Here is a 22434-nt window from a genome sequence, read left to right on the forward strand (position 1 = left end):
CATATGGAAGTCTTTGAACATGTGTGCGATTCCTTGGAAGAGCACAATGAGCTACATAAGTGTAAGGCTTTGAGTTTGACCCTAAGCGAAAAGGCTAGAGATTGGTATAGAACCTTAAGAGTAGAAGAGAAAACGATCTACTCTACTCTTAGGAGACTGTTCTTAAAAGAATACATACGAGAGGGAGTACTTTGGGGTGTAGCCTCTCAGCTCCAGAAAGCCCAACGAGAAGAAGGTGAATCCGTGAGAGACTTCATTAGTCGCCTGAAGAATTTGAATTCTCTATGCAATCCAAACGAGCGATTCAACAACAACCAATTGCTCGATAGATTCATTAGGGGACTACGCCATGAAAGTATCTATAATGGCCTAGTCATTAGAGGTATCACTACTTGGGAAGCAGTCACCATGAATGCAATCCAATTGGAGGATAATTTAATGATTGCAGGAGAAAGAGTGTCTGCCGAGCCGAAGTCAAGTAGCTCGCAAGCATCAGGGCATGAGCCAATGAAGATAAAGCCAATCGTGAAAGAGCAAACGATATCTGAGATGACTTTGGCAGATCTCACAAAGGCCATCCAAGAAAGCCTTAGGGGTAATCGTGCTCCACAAAACACTCATATGTATCCAAGAAGGGAGCAACGATTTTCTTGGGCCCACATACTACGAGTGAATGCCCTACTTTCAGAGTAAAGTTTAACGGGACTTGTAACGCGTGTGGTAGGTATGGCCATCAAGCGAAGGATTGCCTAATGCTTAAACGCATCATGGAAAATAGACTGCCTATACCTTGGGCAGACTCACCTCGAGTGCCTGCATTGATGCCTACCCCACCCATGGAGCAACAGTTGCCATTACAGTACATGGTCCCTAGAACCCAAAATGTGGTCCAAACCACACCATTGCCACCTCCGGTGCTAGGACCGCAACCCCCTCATGCAAGAGTTACACCTATGATCCAAATAGGGTGCGAGTCATCTAGTACTTATGTAGATTGCGAAGAGGACATAGACTCTAGTATCACCTATGGAGTCGACATGCTTGAGGAGTGTCTCATGTACTATATGGAAGACCATATAGTCATCTAGTACTTATGTAGATTGCGAAGAGGACATAGACTCTAGTATCACCTATGGAGTCGACATGCTTGAGGAGTGTACCATGTACTATATGGAAGACCATTTGGGACAAATCAAACCGGTATATCAAGCTACTGCGCTAGCAGCAAGAGGCCAGAACATTAATAGTGTTGCCAGGAGACCACCTCTTCAATGCTACGAATGTGGTGGACCACATCGAGTAGCTGAGTGCCCCATTAGAATGCAAAAGAATGCTGCACTAATGCAAACAAGTCAAGGGAGTGCATTGGCAATGCCAATACTCATTTGTAATCGTTGTGGCATAGATCATTTGATCGCACAGTGTCCTAACAATCCAAACGCACCGAAAATCACACCATTGAACTTAATAGAGATTGTTGATGGGACACCACCAACTATAAACATAGCACCAGTGAATGCACTCACACGGTCGATGCTCCAAAAGCAAAATTACATCCTCGAACAGAGAGATGCTGCATCCATTGGCCAAGCGAGAAAGAAGAAAACACGAAGAAAGAAATCCCTTAATGCTTCTAGCTCAAAACCTAGTTCAAAGACTAACATAGGGACAGGAGAGGATCCCGTGTATATGAATGACCCTGAGGATGACTCAGATTCGATAGAGACCACGGAGACCAAAACTATTACTACAAAGGAAAAAGCCAGTGAGGAGGATCACGAGTGGGAATTACGACAAACACCAAAAGAGTATTCAAAGTTAAACCACCCAGTTGCGAACCCCCAAGATAAGCCACGAGAGACGAAAAATGAGGATTGCAAGAGAAAGATTGGAACCTATCCAAACCCAACAGTGGAAATTGAACGAGTCCAACAACTGAGGGGTTTGGTGGAAGAAACTCAACGAACATTAGAACCTGAACCCAAACATATCCAGATGTCGGACATAGTGTTTCCCACACAAGTTCAACCTCACAAGAACTACAGGCCGTTAGCTATACCCAGTATCATTCGGGAAGAGAGTGAGGGTAGGACATCTGAAAGTGGACACACACCTTTCCTACTAGAGAGAATGTTTGGTGAGGGAATGCCCGACCCCTTTGAGGAAGTGGAGATTCCATCTTCACCATTCTCTTGTCAGGGTCCTACGTCCCACAAGATGCCATTAAATGTTGCCAAATTGATGGATTTCATGTCTTCAGAAGTTAGAACCACCATCATGTCCAAACTATATAAAGACCCTAGCTAGTATCAGCTCTTCGAGCCTTCCTCAATGGAGAATTATAGGCCGGATTACCATAGTTTGCACATATGAACAAACCTGACTCGGTAATGAATGATGAGGAACATTTAACACCACCATCTGACCTAGAGGGACATGAATCTGTAATTGAGGTACTCGTTAACAAGTTGGGGCAATACTTTGAAGGTGATGAATCTAATGCTACTCTGCCAATCACTACTAAAGGATTAACTTTAAAGGGAGTCCTTGACGGTGGTGCGGGAGTCAGCATGGTGACAAAGAGTTGTTGGGAGTCTATGGGGCGACCTTACCTTGAAGCCACAAGCGTAGTGGTAAGAATGGCTAATGGATCTATTGTTACGCCTATTGGAATGCTAAAGGATCTTAGGATCAAAGTCTTGGGACACAAGGTAAGGCAGACTTTCATTGTTATGGATTTTTCCAAGCATCCTATGTCATCTGAGATGATCTTAGGGCGTCCATTCATGAGGGAAGCAAAAATGGTGCATGACTGGTCCAAAAACCACCTCTTCTTACAGTTCCAAGACTCTGTCATTCGAGTTGGTCTTTTAAGTGGTCGAACGCATCCTCTAGGAAATAAATTCATCATTGATAATCGATCAGACACAACAATTCACTCAGCTCCATTACAGTATTGTTACACGTGAACGAAGACACCGATATTGGGGAGAACTCTCCTTATATGGATATCCTACCCGGAATGGCTGAGTCAGACAATGTCGATTGGGTACACCTAGTGGCAACTATAGATACATGGGGAGCTAGAGAAACAAAGTGGGTAACACCAAATGGGGAAGAGATACCACACATTGCACCAGTAAACATGTTAGGTGTAGCGCATGTAACATCCGATGATAAGAAAGAGGCACACCTACCTGAGAGTGAAACCGATGATTCCTCAAAGGCTTCAGGCCAATACACATTAGAAACGGAATCTCAGGGAGAAATGGATTCAGAACCTGAGGAAACATCGAGTGAGCCAAGTATAGAAACTGAACACTCAAGGTCTAGTACGACCATCTATGGTAATTTATATGAGAGTGAAGAAGATACAAGCGAAGACCTATCAAGCGAGTCCAGTTCAAACATTTACCAAAATCAAAACCTTAACAAGAAACAAAGGTCATATAAGAGACGACGATATCGAGCAAATGTGAGAGCTAGGATAAACAAGGAAAGATCTACTGCAGAATGGCTTAGCTATCTAGGGGCATGTGATGCTCATCGAAAGCTAGTAGACAATTGGGGTGAACATCTCCAGAGTGTCATGTGGTGCAGCCCGCGACCCATTGACCTCGCTCAATTGGAGGTTACAGAGCCGAAATTGAGTCAAACTATAAGAAGACGTCAAAACCGAGAGTTAGCACAACAACAAAAGGAGGCAGAACTAAAAGAAAGGTCTCCGTCAGGACAAGAGCCTGCTGACTTACATACGGCTCCTGAACATTTTAAATCTTATACCACGGGGGAGCGAAAGGTTGTGTATGCCAAAGCCCAACGAATACCTACCAATGGAAGCAGTGGAGTCTATGATGGTCCAGCGGTAGTTAAAAAGATAGAATAAGCAGAACCAGGTGAGGAGTCTAAACCAGTCTTTATTGCTTTCCTAGAAGACCTTTGTGTTTATTCTTCTTGGCAGAAGCATTTGGTATATCTATGAAAAATATTTGAAAGGTGCAGATTTTATCGCATCTCATCGAACCCTTTCAAATGCCAAATTTGGGTTAAGCATGGAGTCATTCTAGGGCATATAGTGTCCAAGAACGGGATATCCATAGATGAGAGTAAGATTAAAGCCATTGCCGATTTGCCACCACCTACGAACTATAAAGGAGTTCAAAGATTTATGGGCCATGTTGGTTATTATCGAAGATTTATTTTAAACTTTGCCGAGATAACGCGTCCATTGTACAAGCTTCTTATCGAGTTTCACTGGACAGAAGAATGTCATCAATCCTATGAGTTATTAAAGAAGGCCCTAACAAGTGCTCCAATCCTGTGAACACCTGATTGGAATGTACCTTTCCATGTGCATATTGATGCATCAAATTTTGCTATTGGGTGTGTTCTAACTCAACCAGGAGAACATAAATTGGACTACCCTATTAGGTTTGCAAGTCGCCAATTAAATGATGCTGAGATGAACTACACTACTACAGAGCGCGAAGGTCTAGCTATGATTTACACAGTAAAGAAGTTTCGCTATTACCTTCTTGCTACCATGTTTGTGTTTTATGTTGATCATCAAGCATTGCTATATTTGGTTAACAAGCCGTGTTCCACAGGTCGAATTACACGATGGTTGTTAATTCTTCTTGAGTTTGACTTCACCGTTGTTGTGAGGCCTGGGAGGAAACATGTCATGGCGGATCATTTATCTCGTATCCCTAATAGCGAAGCTCCTACGGGGGTTGATGATGAATTGCCTGATACTCCTTTGTTCATTGTTGAGACAATGCCTGAATGGAGTGAAAAGATTGTTAACTTCTTAGTTAATGGTTTTCCACCCAAAGAACTGCGAAAAGATATAGCTCGAAAATTAATCAAGGAATGCGAACCCTATTGCTTACTGGCTGGAACTCTCTATAAGAGAGGAAAAGATGATGTTCTTAGACGCTGTGCCCGCGAGGATGAGTATTTATATATTCTACAAGAGGCACACATGGGCGTAGTTGGTGGTCACTTTTCAGGAAAGCTGACTGCCTGAAAGATCTTACAGTCAGGCTATTGGTGGCCCACTCTGTTTAAGGATGCATCACTTTTTGCAAAGGGATGTGATGAATGCCAACGCTTCAACAAGCCACAAAGAAGGGATAGGATGCCTCTACATCCCATCAAGGTAACCCAACCATTTGAAAAGTGGGGCTTAGACTTTGTAGGACCGATTAGTCTGGCTGCACGAAACACGCAATCACGATATATCATTGTCGCTACCGACTATGTAACCAAATGGGCTGAAGCAAAAACAACAGCTAAGTTCCTCTTTGAGAACATTATCACACGTTTTGGATGCCCCTTTGAACTTGTGAGTGACAATGGAACTCATTCTATAAATGAAGTAATAAAAGAACTCACATCAATGGAACTTGTGAGTGACAATGGAACTCATTCTATAAATGAAGTAATAAAAGAACTCACATCAAACTTCATGATATCACACCACAAGTCTACACCCTATTATCCCCAAGAAAATGGCCAAGCTGAGAGTACCAACAAAACTCTCATCTCCATTTTGACAAAGACAGTCGAGGCTCATCGCACTGATTGGGACCTAAAGCTTACATCAACTTTATGGGCTTATCGTACTGCGTATAAAGTTTCTATTAATTGCACACCGTTTAAGATGGTGTATGGCCAAGAATCAGTTATGCCATGGGAGTTTGTCATTCCTAGTCTTCGAGTAGCTTCTCAAGAAGGTTGGGATGGTAACCCCTTAGTGGAGCGATTATATATCCTAGAAAGGCTAGATGAAGAGAGGCAATTAGCTGTGCGAAATGCTCTAGTGGAGAAGGATAGGAGAAAGAAGTGGTTTGATAGCCATTTAAAGGATAAAGACATCAAGGTTGGTGATAAAGTTCTTATGTACGGGGTACGTAATGAAAAGAAGAAATTGAAATACGTTGGTAAGGGACCATATCGAGTGTGTGAAATTACCCCGCAAGGTACCATTCGTGTGGAGACTCTAGATGGAGTTGAAACCATTGGATTCCTTAATGGGAGTAAATTCAAAAGATATTATGATCCTCTAAGCCAGGAAGAGTTGCAAGCCATCCATCAAAAGAAGGCTGCCAAGGAACAAGCAGAGCTTAAAAAAATCCAAGCAAGAGTTGAGGCTCGCGAATGACAACAACGTCTTAGACGCCAACGAGAGGCTAATCTGGGAATCACGCAAGCATTTTTCGAGGACACAGATGATGACTCAGTAGAATCTGAGCCACCCCTACGATACCCAATTGAGCTAAATAGCCCCTATGGGAAAGTACTATACAATGCCTTATTAGATACAGGAGCTAAACACAATTTGTTATCCTATGGAGTTTGGTGTCAATTAGGGAAACCGACCCTATCCCCGAGTACGATGCAAGTCAAGGGCATTAATAAAAAGAAAACTGCTATTCTTGGACTCCTTCAGACCCCTGTTGTCTATGACAATGGAAGCATAGTGCAGAGGTTTCTAGTCATGCCTGCAGGATCTATGGAAGGCAACGTAAACCTGGGACGCACGTGGATGTTGGCAACCAAATGCACTATTGATTGGGATACTGGTGGTGTCACGACGCGACCACCGACTCTTACCCCTATCATTCAAGCAAAGTCACCTACGTTGCAAAATCTAGCAAAGTTGAAGGATAGCCAACATTCACAAGGCAAGGTGGTTAACTCGTCTTTGCCGGCTACCCATGAACCTAGCACTTCAACACTTGTAGTTGCAGCAAGCAGTAATATTGCAAGTACTCAACCTGCACGACCTAAGAGTACATATCAATGGGTCCCCAAGGCCTTACTTCCAACTACCTCAACCCGTCCATCCATTCCAAGAAAAAATTTCCCCGGAAAACCAAGAGCGCGCTCTAGGAGATTCAAGACCAAATCACGCTGGATTCCAAAACGACTATTAGAAGCCCAAGGCTACTATGATGGAAATGAGCAAATTTGGGTACGTAAAATGTGTCCTTCCCTATCGAAAACAAACCCATATGAGTCAAACAGTGTAACGCTAAAGCCAATGGCAGATCGTGGAAAGGGAAAGATCACAGAATGCTACACACCTAGTCCAGAGCTAGTTTGGGCTCCAAGGCAAAACCAATTTAATCCACCTAGCTCAGGAAGGGGGGAGTTCCATAAAGCTTCTAGCTCCTCATGTAATACATCCATAGAGGTAAAAGCTTCTACACAGCCTCCATCTATAGTAGTGGACCTCCATGAAGCTACAAAAGAATCCACACCTCCCAGTGTTCAAGAATCACCTGATGAACCACTTCAAGTTCGATCCTGGGAGAGTACCTTACCACCCTTGCAACTTGACGAGACACCTAGGGTAATAGAAAACTACTCGAAAAAATCCTCACCTATTACCAACTGGAACAATTGGTTTCAAAGGGTGACGACATCATTTCAAATGGTATGATCTACCCAAGGAAGGGGGGAGTGTTTGTGGACATCCATTATTCACTTGTTTCCCTCTCAACCTTTCTCCCTGACCTCTTAATCTCCAATCTTAGGGAATATATATATAAAGCCTTATACTCACAAAAACAAGATAAAAGGTAAAAGAGCAAGAGCCATAACACAAATCATAAAAACAAATTATGCACAAGAACACGACCCTTGTAATATTTGCACTCTAACCATCATCTATTTGCGTGTACTGATATGGCTAGTATGCTAGAGTCATCCACTCCTGCCTTGGGTGAGAGGTACCCTCGTTACTTTTCACAAATATTTCACATGGTCTTTCCAGTGCTTGCATGTGAATGGGATTTGATAGGTACGCTAACATGTGAGAGGAATTTTGAGGAGTTAGAATGGCTGATACGTCTCTTGACCACGTCTGATCCATACTTAGTAGAGAGCATTTCTCCCATTGCACAAGCCTACCCTTTTGACCAAGATGACTATAGGCGTCTAGTGACCTTCTTAGTAAACATGGGCACCTATGATGAAGAAGAAAATTTACACGACTACACGGATGGCACATATGGTCTCATGGATGATGACTTTGTTTATCTCGACGACGGGGATAGGGGTTTAGCCTTAGGGTTTCCCCCCAACCTCTACAATATCCTATTCCCTTGACTCTCTAGGGGGAGTGCAAATAATTAGGTTAGAATTCCTTATGTTTTTGTTGTGTTCAATAAGTGTTGGTACCTTTTTCCACTAATGTGCCTCCTGGAGGTATTCCCTTTGTTTCCTAGTGTGTACAGGAGCGGGTTGCTATTGGTAGGATTTGGACCTTCATGGAATCTTTATCTCGACTCACTCTTCAAATCAAGCGCGACCATCGACACAAACAGGTGTTTCTTGTCCATTAGCATTGCCCCTTATCTTTTTTGCATCTGTGATTGTTAGCTTTAATTGTGATTGGTAGCCTAATATTCACCGCATTTGCTTAGTATCAAACATTTAATTCAATGTAATTTTTTGTCATAATCACTTGTCTAGGTTTAAAAATCAAGCAGTCCGACTAAGCTAGTTTGACCAAGTTAGGTGTTAAAAATCTTCTCTTAATACCATGGGGAATGACTTCCTAATAATCAATGGTTACTTAGGTTCTTAATCCGATTTAGGCAGCATTGTGTGAAATGTACTAGGACTTTCTAGTGGGCTTGACCCGATTGACCTTTAGCTTAAGTATTATAAAGGGAGTTAACTAGTGTGATGAGCCTGGGGAGGTGTATCAGTGTTATATGACCCCCCAAAGTTACAAAATTAAAATGCTGAAAATGAACAAACAAAAAATCAAAGTGCCACACTGTAAAATCTTAAGCTGGAAGAGAAATCTCAGCTTGATTTGGTACTTCACTCACATGTATTGCCTATGGTACTAGAGCCCTAGAGGTTCCCAGTGTGGGCGCTTTTCCTTGAAAAGCAAAAAACCCAAGGCATACAAAATAAGCACACACATCAAATTGAATCACTGTGAAAAGACTTTGGGGGGTCAAAGAAAAAGTAATCAGTCAGGCGATGATTTCATGAGAAATTCCTTTTATAGTAGATTAACTACAAGGTCTTCTAGATATAGCCTCTAGTCAGCCCTCGAACATGAATACTTCGCTCTCGCGATTAAACAACTTAATTAACCACAGAAAATTAAGAAGCTTACCCATGGTATTAATATTCGATCTCTAGTGCCTTTCGACCATCAAATTAGCAACCCCAGACTTGTTTAATTGTTTACCTTTACATGTGTTTATGCATTTGATTACATTGCAATTTAATGTTCATTGCTGACAAATTGTTTGAAATTCTTTTACCAATCAATTTGTCTACCTAAAACTACATATGCTTTTTACTCACTTATGAGAATGCAATTATTGTGCCAATGTTGTTTGATTTTGCAGTGACTGAAGAAGGCTACAGACATTCATCTCAAATGCTCTTCCACCTCGACGAACGAGCTTCAACTCAATAGCTTCCGAGGACGGAATCTACATCAGGAAGGGGGGCATGTTAACCCTCATGGCTCACGGACACCCCATCGCCTACGACGGACGTGTATTATGTATTTGGTAGAGTCAGGTATCGGGCTTGTCGGACCAATAGGAAAAGGGTAAGAGTGATCGCGGATGAGAGGCGCACTCTAACCGGGACATTCAAGGGATTAGTTGGCTAAGCATGGGTGCCCAAGTGTGAATGGGGTGAGCTCATATAAAAGCCAACTAAACCTAAAATTCACTTATTCTCTCATTTGTGCAATAGAAGAGTGCTCTTGCTCCATCTCCATCTCCATCTTCTTCTTCTTCACCTCCTTTTGTGTGTGTGTGTATGTGAGAGAGAGAGAGAGAGAGAGAGAGAGAGAGAGAGAGCGAGAGAGAGAGAGAGAGAGAGAGAGAGAGAGAGAGAGAGAGAGAGAGAGAGAGAGGAGAGTGTGTGTGCGATCGAGCATTATGAAGGAACGACGGCGGCGAAGTGGTTGAGCACGGCACGACTGCAGCTTCTTCTTCATCGCAGCGAGGAATCCACCACGAAGGTGAGCGTAGAGCGGTCAGTGACACACCCTTTGCTCTCTTGAGCTTGCTAGATTAGTCTTGTTGTGTGCTTGGAGCCATTTGTGGCTCGCACACGGTGTATCGGCAAGTCCCTTGCTTCGACAGTGTGGCAAGGAGCGCACAGGTGGCTTGTCAAACGATGTGCCTTGATGCGGCACCTTGCCGAGGTCGGGTTCCAAGCTCGCTTTGAAAAATACCGAATAAATTTGATAGGCCGGGGGTGGGCACATACCCTTGATAAGGTCAAGGGTAAAAAAAATTGAAGCTTTAGGAGACCATAGTGTGTATAGGCTTGCACTTCAGCGAGAGGTCGCGCTGTGATGCTGTCTGGGTTGCGGCCCTATGATGTGAACGTCATGGCACAGCCTTGCCCTCCGTTCAAGACTGCCCTTGCGGCATTTGGTGGTCATCGAGAACTTGCCTCCCCTTGCCTCAAGAGGCTCTGCACATGGAATGGTTCTGTGCTTCGTCTTCCTCCCGCCTAGCAAGAGGTGAATTCCACGGCTCCTTTGCATGTACATGCAAAAAGTAGAAGACCACACCCTTGCCTGGCTAATTTTAGCTCTGATACCAATGTGATGCCCCAGGGAACTACCCTATAGGATTCACCGGCCAACCTCTCATATATATAGCCCTTGTCCTGAATCCCCAATCCACACTGGTAGCTGGCCGCTTGGCCCGGGTTCGTGACCCCCCTGGATGCCCTTGGATTGACATTTTTTACCGTTTGCTTCAAGTCCAAAGTGCTGTAGTGCGACTGAGAGAAGGTCCTTTACATCCTCAACAGTCATGTCAGCTATGACAAATTCTAGTCCTCCTAGTCGTCCCAGAGCTGCATCCTTTGTAAGCTTTTTGCAGATGATAGTAGAGATATGTGGTGCTTTGTCCAACCCAAGAGTGAACCATCCTATTTTAGGTTAAAAAAATTTCTCAAATAGAAGGTGAGATCCATGAGGTCTCAATGCTCAACCAAGATGGTGGCATTGTTCCAATGCAAGTCTAAAAGTGTGAAGCTAGACCATCATATAATTCAAAAAAAGTTAGACTGTCCAAAGTTGCTATGTCAGCCAAGCAATTGAGTAGTGGGGAAAAAGCCAAGTGTTGATTCAGTGGTTGTAAGGGGATATGATTCATCCCACAGTTGAGCAAGTATCTTATCTTCTTGACAGGGACAATACACAAGTCATTACTACATAGATGTAAACCAAGTTGTCCAAAATATTTACAATAATGTGTGAATTCAGAGCACTTATACTTAGGGGTGGATGCAAAAATGAGGAACCAAGTAGAGTAGACAAAATCCTTCAAAGGTGGATCAAACCTCCATCATATACTGATGTCATGTAATAAACTGTCATCTCCCAGAATTTTTGAAGTACATGTTTGAAAATAGATTTGGGGAAAAAAAGGTCCAAAACTTTGTTCACAAAAAAGCAGTGGACTATCCAGGTCTTCTTCTTTGCCTTGTTGAGCAAAATGCACTTTCCAACAGGTGTAGCGCTCATCTGAAATTACAAAGAGTTCAGTAGTTAAACATTTGAAAAACCGGAAAGTTTTTTCCTCTTCCTCTAACAAAACTTATAGATTTCCCTTTCCCATCAAAGGTAGATCAAGAAGGGGTGAGGGGGTCAAAAAGGAAGTAATGGACTAAAATCTTGAGCTAGTTAGAAGTGGCCTTTTCAGAGAGGGAGTATCTTCAAGTTCTAGGGGAGGCTTGATAAGAGACAAGATGTGTTTAATCCCTTTAGTAGATCTAAGATTTGAGAGAAGGACTCTAGGCTCATCATTCTTAAGTTCAATCAGAGAGTCATACATACAAGTCCTAAACTATAAGTATGCAATCTGTGCTCAGACAACTTCTTGAGCTTGTCCACCAAGCTAGGAGCAGATCAGGGGGAGGTAGTGTTCTTCTACCTAGGTAGGAAAGAGATAAAAAAGGTGGTTTAAGATAAACCAAACTGCATGATCAAACCAGAGTATGTTGCTATCACAATTGGCTTTTGGATCAATAATCTTGCATCCGCATTTGATGTAAGGTATGTAGATGTTCCAGATAGCTCTTGAGTAGAATTCACTGTTTGGTGATCAAAGGCCATTGTTCCTTTTGTGCGGGCATAGAGACGTGCCATAATGCTGCACCTCCTGGAATCTAAAAAACTCGTACTGAAAGGGGCCTTGATCAATTCTCCTTTGTCCAAGGATTGTATTCCTTTGAGGATGTCCAGTTTACAATCTTCATTCGTGGAGGCGGGGAGTCCTTCAAGGAAGATCCAGGTCCCAATGGAGATTGGAGCCACAAAGGCCTTGTTTTGAAGTTCCCAAAGCATGTGCTACTTTTCCCTTCCTTCTATCTCAATTTGCTTGGATGGCAAGAAGGGAAAGCTCTTGGAGACCTTTGGAACTAGCTCCATCAGGGAGATTTGACTAGTTGCACAGAGTCCTGCTTGAAATCCTTTTACAACTTCCAAAACTACTAGATTGCAAAAGAATAAACCTTTAGGGGTTTTATCTGGAGCAGGGGCTTGAGATGCTACTAAAGTAGTTGACAACCCAAGTAGTTTTCTGAGATGGTTGGATAACTCAACACCTTGAGAGGAAAATTTCATCAGATCTTCTTTGTGACCTTGTTTTTTGCAGCCAAGTTTGCAATTCTTCCTTGTAGGTATTTGATCCCATCTTTCTCATTGGCATCTAAATTGGTCAGAACTAGCACCTAGTCATTGAAGGAGAGCAAATGCATGATAGAGTCATGCGTGGAAGTCTCCACATATTTTGAGCTTCCATTCAGTAGAGTAATTTCTTCTGGGTTAGTGATCATTTTGATCACTAAGAGAGAAGATGGGGAGAGAGGTTGAGTAGAGAGGAAGAGATCAGCAGGCACAATGGCCATTTGAAAAAAATAAAGATAAGGTAAGTAAAACTGGTAGGGAGACCAACCTAAAACCAACCAAGAGAGACTCGATGGGGAGAGAGGTTGAGTAGAGAGGAAGAGATCAGCAGGCACAATGGCCATCTAAAAAAAAATAAAGATAAGGTAAATAAAACTGGTAGGGAGACCAACCTAAAACCAACCAAGATAGATTCATAACTGTTGTGTGGCATCCCTCCATCCAAGGATATCTAGTCAATTCAGATATCAATTGGACAAAGTATTGTAGTCCAGGTTGTGGTGTTCAAGTGCACAGTGTGCCATTGTTCACCCATGTACATATGAGAGAGAGATTTACATACATAGGCTAAAATAGCACATGAGACTTCAACTAAAATTCTAGAACCATAGACCACAACTATCAATTTTCAATAGACATATCCTTTTAGTCATTAACACCAAAGAGATGCATCTTTTAAGTGTACATGCTAGATCATAGTCTTTGGGCTCCTGCTAGTATAAAGAGAAAAATTAGAACAACCCATCCATCCTTCAGCAAAGCCAGAGAGAGAGCACTCTTACGTGCACCCACCATAAGAAAACATTCAATAGATTAGTTTCCAAACAGTATTACAGGTAACTAGGGTGACTCTAGTTGTCATCCATGTCACCCTAACTTATACTAAAAGAGGATATTTCTCTAAGAGATAGAAGAGGTTCCTCTCCAAAGACCATCTCCTAAAATAGGAGTTTTATTTCAAAAAAATATAACCATAAGATTCCAGCTAAGCAACTACCGTCATAGGTTTATATAACCAGTTTATACTCCTTTTTAGAGGTTCAAAAATGTTGCTAATCAATCTGTGCCTATCTTAAGATTGCAGGTCACCAGCTTCACAGTCAAACCAACCTATTTATGTCTTTTCAAATTCAAAACCATCAAAATTTGTACTCATGTATTTCAGCAAAACCAAAAAGTTTTTCCATAATTACCATATCACCTCAAGCTATTTTATCGAGGATAATAATACTGTGAGCTTTTCATTTAGAGTTTTTCCAAAAAAATTATAGCTTTTGTAATTTTGTGCTTGAAAGTGAAAAATGTTACTTATAAAAGTCAAATTTGGTTTGTGCTTGAAAGTGAAATATATATTGGTGAGACTTATAAAAGTCAGATTTTGTGTAAATATTTTGAAGTTGTATAACACATGTGTGCATGTGCTATCTACTATGTAATTCATGCACTAAAGTAAACGACACCTATGATTTACAAGCTATAAAAGGAAATATTAGGCATCTCATAATTTAACAAAAACATTGGAAAGATTCCAGCTAAGCAACTACCGTCATAGGTTTATATAACCAGTTTATACTCCTTTTTAGAGGTTCAAAAATGTTGCTAATCAATCTGTGCCTATCTTAAGATTGCAGGTCACCAGCTTCACAGTCAAACCAACCTATTTATGTCTTTTTAAATTCAAAACCATCAAAATTTGTACTCAGGTATTTCAGCAAAACCAAAAAGTTTTTCCATAATTACCATATCACCTCAAGCTATTTTATCGAGGATAATAATACTGTGAGCTTTTCATTTAGAGTTTTTCCAAAAAAATTATAGCTTTTGTAATTTTGTGCTTGAAAGTGAAAAATGCATTGATGTTACTTATAAAAGTCAAATTTGGTTTGTGCTTGAAAGTGAAATATATATTGGTGCGACTTATAAATAAAAGTCAGATTTTGTGTAAATATTTTGAAGTTGTATAACACATGTGTGCATGTGCTATCTACTATGTAATTCATGCACTAAAGTAAATGACACCTATGATTTACAAGCTATAAAAGGAAATATTAGGCATCTCATAATTTAACAAAAACATTGGAAACCATGTTTTCACTACTTGTTTGAATGATACACAAGCAATGTAAACTTCAGATATAAGGAACGGAACTATTTATTAAAAACAATGATTGGATGATATACAACTTGTTGAGACCTTTGAGGTGAGAAATACTTATAATCTGGCATGTATAATCCTCTTGTGTAGATTTATGGTCCCACAAAGAAAAAAGAATTAAACATTTCTACTTGCAGCAACTCATGGGGACAAGGACTTCAGACAATGGCATCACCTTGACTGCTCCTAAAGATTTCTCAAAATCTTGGCACATTCTAAATAATGAACCATGTAACAACAATTTTCCTTTTCTGGTGCAAATATGCTATATGTTTCTCTAACTAAGCAAAATATTTTTGACACTCACACACCAAACCTGGGTGACTACATCTTTAAACAAACTTAACAGGAGTAATGGCATTTGGGGATATGCCCTATTATTGCACATGTTCATAACACTCTAAAGTTGCCTTGGCAAAGCTAACAAGAGTAGTGGCACTTGGCAATATGCCGTATTATTACATGCATGCAAAACTCTTGGGGGAGTTACGTGGGTTCAACATTGGGGATTATTTTATTCTTTAATTTTTTACATTTTTACATAAAGAAGGGTGTTGAAAAAATGATCTTAAAAAAAACACTTAAATAGAAAAAGGGTTCCTTTTATTGGTGAGAAATTCATAGTTAAGGGGTTCTATAAATACTGCTTGAACACATGCGATATATAGGTTTTATATATAGTAAACCCCCTCCCCGCGGAGAAAAAGCTTTAAAGCTGCCTTGGCAAACCCTTGTGGGTGTTTCCTCCTACAAGATTGGTCTAGGAGAGTCCTTAATTTGGAGACTAGCCCTTTGCCTCAAATTCCTTCAAAACAACCTAGAATCTTGCTCCCTATTGCCATATCTTACTCGGGCATATCTTTGTGTTGATTATAGCTTCTTGGGAATAATACTTGTATTGATCGTATCTTCTTGGGCATAATCTTTCAATTATTTCCTAGCTTTGACATATCCTAACGGGATCTTGCTTTTGCTCAACATATCCTACTTGACCATGCATTCCAAGAGGTGGCATCCCAAAGAAGGATCTTGTTGTGCTTGCAAAACCAAGCCATATTTGACACACATACATCATTATTAAAACAACAAAACTATAACTATTCCCATTGGCATCCAGTGAGCAATATCAAGTACATTTTTCTGGATGCTTCTAAGAAGTGACATTTATTATTTTCAAAAGTTTTCAAAAATTAATTATAAAGCTAGCCCTTCCAATGTATATTTTTGTTTAAGTGCAATATAAAAGAACACATTTGGAGAGAATTATATTCTCATTTTGCATTCTCACTAGCTTATAGATTTTGACTCTTACTCCTTTTGACTGTTACTCCTTGTGGACATCTCCTACCCAGAAAACTCTATGTCTACTATATCAACATATTTTCTTCGTGGTGAGAAAAAGCTAAGTGCCAAAAATACCCTCTAGAACTTTCTGCCCTGTAAGTGATAAATCAACTTTTGGGCTTGACAAGTGCACTACACTTTGGCATATATGCTTTGTAAGTATGTGTTCTTTTCAACTAACACACTAACATCAATAATACTATGTGTCTACTACATTAATATAGATCCTTCTTCTCAACATGGGATTTTGCTAAGGTCATAAAAAGACATCATTACTCTTGCACTAGCTAGCACTACTCTAGCGTGATGGAGGGGCCTCATAGCCAGCATGGCATATTCCATTCACCATGGCACTTATCTAGCCCCCTTCGAAAGTTGCAACCATCACTAGCCCTCATGACATTCACGTGTGTGCTCAAAACTCACGCTAGCAGTGCCACAAAATTAAACAACAAATCCTCAAACTTTAAATGTTGCAACCTTGAAGTTCCATTTTTTTTTCTAAAAACTTAGAAAACCTCCGCGTTGGAATTTTTACCCTTAAATAGGCTAGATTTTACAATAAATTTTGTATTTTTTTTGCCTTCAACTTTAAATTAAGAGGTTATTGTAGGTGGTATTGTGCTAAACCTAGGTTTTTTTTTTGAGCACTAACTTAAACTTACACGAGCTTTTAGTCTTAGAAAAAACTCTAGGACTGGTCAACAATTTTTTTTCCTAACTTAAAATTATAAGGGTACACTTAAAATTCTTTCGGTCAAAATTTGACTCATTTGCTAGTTGTTATACTAAAACTTGTAGGATCTTACCGGTTTTCTTCAAGGACTTTGCAATGTTAGTCGGTTAAGAAAACACCATAAACTTGTTTTTTTGCAAACACTAGTGCCTCTCATGACCAAAGCAAAATACGAAGGGTTTTATTGGCCTCAATTTTTATAATCAGTGCCAATTTCTAACCTCCAAAAATATTGAGGTCCAACACAACAAAGTGCCAATTTCTAGCCTCCAAAAATATTGAGGTTCAACACAACAATTACAGTAATTTTCATTTTCAATTGAGAGACTTACATTACCAACACAAGTATCTAAGTAATAATTGAATAAAAGTTGGAAGTAACCATTATAAGCTCATACATTAAAAGGGCCTCTTGCTGAAATTCCAAAGTTCCATAACTAAACAATTATTCACTTGCTGAAAAAAAATTGTGGAACTTCTCGAAATACCATTGAATTTCAAAAATTTACAATATACATATTTGTGTATGTTTAGCTAAAACTTTGTTTGATTTGAAAAGTGGTTTTTCTACTCTGAATCTATGAAAGTAGGCTGCATCACCTGCGGGTCAAATATTTCTTGAGACTCACGGGAGACGGTGTTGCAGGAATGGTGTCTAGCTGCATGGCAACGTTCTCCCTTAGCTAGCTGCATGGATGCGTACGGAGCACTTGAAATTTATCACTGGTCTCCTAATAAGCTTCTCTACATATATAGTGGCTAGCAAAGTGCACAAGATTCATTGTGTAATATGCTTCTTACTTGTTCTCTTGTTACTGCAGCGCACAAGATTGGATGCTTGATAAGCTTGTAGTTAGTAGGGAAATCAACAAGCTAGCAACACTAGTGATGTTGGTCAAAGGTCTGGGAGAAGGTCTGACTGCAGCAATCACCGCCAATGATGAAATGAATGGGGAGTCAAGCATGTCATCCTCACCTCGCCCTGCGGATGTTTATCCAATATACCCCAACAAGGCAGCGGATGGAGGCTATTCATCATAGGCCCACCAGCTTCAGGAGCTCACAAGCTGTCCACGTGCGCGTAGACAGTCTTTGAGCTTTTCCACTTCATCCTACAATTTTGGGTAGGCCATGAACCTTATTGAGCTCTTGCAGTCCTAGAGCCTCATCTTGCAATATGTCAGCATCGTGGCCGACGAGACTGATTACCGTAGCTTACTGAGATTGGCACAACCCACCTTGGAGAGCTCAAAACGTACCCGTCTGTGCACGTGAGCTCAGTTTGTCTTATAATTTTGGAGAAATACGTCACCAGCTAATTGGCACAACCCACTTAAGAGAGCTCACAGTCTGTCCGCCCGTGCGCGGACGGGTTGTGAGCTCTTGCAGTTTGTCTTGCAATTTTGACGAAATACATCATTTGATTATTTGTGTAAGCTCTTCCATCAATTTTGAGTTTGATACCTTCATTATTTCTTTGACCAAGCTAAGCTCGTCCATAAATTTTTAGTTCGATACCTAGTGATATCGTCTTGTAGCCAATGTCTTTCGTGCTACTTTTTTAATTGGTTTTTTGTTAGAAGAATCTTTGAGGTCTCTTGAAAGTGCTTCAAAATTTAAAAACAGTCCTCTTTTATCAGCTCACAGGCCGTCCATGGGCACGCAAATGATTTGTGAGCTCATGTTGTATAAAAATTTGAAAGACAATTTGTTTTGAATAAAGTCTTGAATACCATTTTTGGAGTTCAACATGTGTGGGATACATCTTTGTGGTCTCTTGACATAGCTCCTATCACATAAAAAATGCTCATCTTCTACAAGCTTGTCGACCATTTCTGTGCACGCAAATGGTCTATGAGATCTTCTTGTACAAAAATATGAAAGAAAAATGGTTTTGACCCAAGTCTTGCTGTAAATTTTTTTAGTTCAACATATGTGGGATACATCTATCTAGTCTTTGACACTGCTTCTATGACATTAAACATGATATCCTTCTACCACTCATAGATTGTTTGTGTGAAAGCAGACAATTTGTGAGATCTAGTCATATGAAGATTTTAAAACCAAGGGTTTATGGTGTACAAAAAATTTGGACCCAAGTCTTGGATACCGACGTTTCTTAACACTAGAATGGTAACATGACACTTTTATGTCCTTGGACACTTTTGTGTCCTATTAAGTGACCATTTTGCTTGAATTATTTGAAGAGTATGAAAATGAATTTCTAGGTGCTATATATCCACAAAGTTGCCTTATGAGCTGAAAAAAACTTAGCATTTTTTTTTGAGTATCGATCTCACCATTAACCTTACTCTTGCACAACATTTTTGAACCTAAACTGTGTGAAAAAACGGGTCCTGCTTTTGTTTTTTTTTCAATTTTTGGCAACTATACCACTCTAAACTTCATGTTTGTGAGGTTTAGATGGCTAGAGGTTAGGCCTTCATAGTTCTCAACATGTTTTGATGCTTGTAGGGAGAGCTAAGTGTTAAAATTGAAAGTTATGACCAATTTACAAGAATTGCATAATCATGTTTTTTTTGGCCAAAATTAGCACTTTTGTGATTTTTTTGGTGGCTTTCTTGATATCCAAATTCAATTTTGATGGTGTAAGTGTAATGTATAACATAAAGCTAATCTTCCTTGAGTTTGGGGGACCTAATATGCTATATAGCATAGTATATGATGATGGTTGAGTTTTTTGATTGTTGAAGAATACGATACATTTTAGAGTAGCAAGTATAACTTTCTCAATATTGCTAGTTTCTTAGGCCAATTGTGTGTATTTTGTAGGTAGTGACCATATCTAATCATAAACTACAAACTTGGCCAGATATTGAGTAATTTCTATGGGTTTCTAGAGGTCATAATGCTAAACCCAAGTTTTTCATGTTTGCTGTATTTAGCACTTTATAATTGCCCCCAAGGTTCCAATTGTAAGAGATCCATTATCCTTTTGACATGCTCCATGGCTCCTTTTGAATCTAGAGGCCCAAAGGGAACTAAGAAAACATGTATATAGTATCTGTATTGAGCGTGACTATAGAAACTTTGATGATAGGTCCGCAGAATGGCAAAAATGCAACTTTTTTGTACCTATTTTTTTTCCCAAAAAAAAATGGTGAGGTAAAAGCAACCATATGTTTTGGTCACCAACCCATTGAAGTTAACGGGGCATTTTATCTCATGTCCTACAAAAATCTCCACTCTTATTTATATGCAATCAACTGTAAGAAATTGCTGTTTTGGGCAAAATGCACTGGTCCATCAACTTTGGAGGCTTGTAGTGACCAAGGGATGAGAAAAATTACAAGTTTCTCATTTTTTCCATATGTAGTAGTTATTGAACTATAAGCTCATGAAGGATTTTTCAAAATGAGTGGATCTACTATGGTTTTGGAAAATTTTCCCAAAACCCTGAAAGGACACTTTTATGTCCTGTTAGGTTACCATTCTAGTGTTAAGCTCAACGCTCATGCAATGATCTCTTGAGAGTGCTCCTACGCAGTAAAAAATGCTCTTTTTCTAAAAGAACACTTGTACTATGAATATTCAAAGCCAAATGGTTCCTACTTTGGAAATAGTGGTAAGCAAGTCTTGTTCACCATGTCATGAGCTCATCAAACAATATGCACACACTAAAAATCCATGATTTTTACATGCTTAAAAAATTCTAAAGATATTTTGACCAATTTCTCTCATGTTGCTTATGAAAAGGCTATTCTTGTATGAGCCCAAGATGTAGATTCCAAGTAGCCTCGTTACCTTTTTGTTAAAAAGTGTTTCGAGCAGTACGAGATCAACAATGCTCCTGTGAATAGTTGTGTCTTTTCTATGCACGTTCTATGGCAAATGCAAAGGAAGCCCTGAATATAAACTCTTGGGGATAATCTCTCTTGAAAGTGTAGTTGAACTAGGATGCAAATTTTGCTAACTAATGTAGCATATAGATGTTCTTTTTGCTAACTAATGTAGCATATAGATGTTCTTATTTAGAACGTATTAATATCCTCTAGAGTTTTCAAGATACATGCTTGATCTTTGATATACATTCCATCTGTAGTAGAACTGTTATGTACAGCTTTTGCTTTTTTTTGAAATCTAACTCAATCCCCAAGTGCACACTTGCCATTATTAGTCAAAATCCTGCACATAACCCCCAAGCATGTGCTTAGCTATAATATGTTTGTGTTGCACCTTCATGCATCATAGCTTAACAATTGGCATCTTTGTAAGTGTTGGGAGTTGTCATAGAGAGACAAATACAAAGCCTGTCAATATCACATGTAAGAAGCATTGATAGACTATATATCGATGCTATAACAATAGTGAAAATTAATTGTAGTGGAAGTATTTCTAATAAATAAAATGGTTTTTAAAGCAAAATGATCAAAAAAGAAAGGCGAAGATTTTTTCTTGGTCTTGAAGTAGGGTAAAGGCATACAAGTCAATTTTGTGCTCTTTAGGATAATGGTGTCAAATGTGCATGCTCTCTTTGTTGAACATGAACTGTATATGTGAGAGGGTAAACATTGGGTACAAGGAGAAGCAATAAATAATAAAGAGTTCATATTTCTTGTATGGGTTGTGAATTTTTTAAATTATGTTTACCACTCTCTAGGATATTTGATTAATTAGATAGTTTCAGTAACGGTATGTCACATGAGACAAAATTCCACATGCCATCTGGGTGTAGACTTATCATTGTGTGTGTGTGTGTGTGTGTGTGTGAGAGAGAGAGAGAGAGAGAGAGAGAGAGAGAGAGAGAGAGAGAGAGAGAGAGCTCACTTTTGTGCATCTTGCTAGAGGAGAGTAATGAGAAACAAAGAGTGTAGATAGAAACCCAAAAAAAAAAATCCATACCCTTTATCTTATAGCTAACAATAACCACCCCCCTCCTTGATTTTTGGGTACTTATCTCCATAGTCAATAATGCCTAGTGTGTGACCCGAAGAACATAAATCAAACCCACACTATAGAAGAAGAGCTTGGTTGTGAATTTGACACAACAAAGGAATCATTAAGTTACTGCAGGTTGTGGAGTCAAATTATTTCTCCTTCAAAGTCGGTAGATGCACAGGAAGTTATAATCTTTGAATCTTGTTATTTTTCCCTTGCTTAGTGTGAAGGAGGTAGCATGTTGTCTTGTAGATCTTAATCCAACAAAGCCTCTTAAGAAACTCTTACAATAATGTTTTGTGGAATTTGATTACTAATCACAGTCAGTATTATCTTGGTGCTAATTCCTTGTATGTGTCAATATCTACTTTTTGTATAGGAGTCATCATAGAGGGTACATTCGGGGTGTTGGCTTAAATCCAAATGTGTCATGTTTAACAATTGTTGCTCCATTTAGCTCAATGTTTAGTTTATCACAAGGATTTCTTCAATGGATAATTATTTTTGAAATGCATTTCTTATAAATGCACACACGTCTCCATACATATTTTGATTCAAACGATCTAAAATGGATTCTACCAAGGTGTGCTATAATTGAAA

At 39.7% G+C, this 22434-nt stretch overlaps 1 pseudogene; it reads left to right on the plus strand.

Annotated features, from left to right (window-relative positions):
- Positions 1 to 17976, plus strand: part of LOC147464241 (uncharacterized) — a 36853-nt pseudogene extending 18877 nt beyond the window's left edge.
- The last annotated feature ends 4458 nt before the right edge of the window (positions 17977 to 22434 follow it).

This window comes from Adiantum capillus-veneris, chromosome 1, assembly GCF_014529385.1.
Source record: "Adiantum capillus-veneris isolate H3 chromosome 1, ASM1452938v2, whole genome shotgun sequence".
Classification (NCBI taxonomy): domain Eukaryota; kingdom Viridiplantae; phylum Streptophyta; class Polypodiopsida; order Polypodiales; family Pteridaceae; genus Adiantum; species Adiantum capillus-veneris.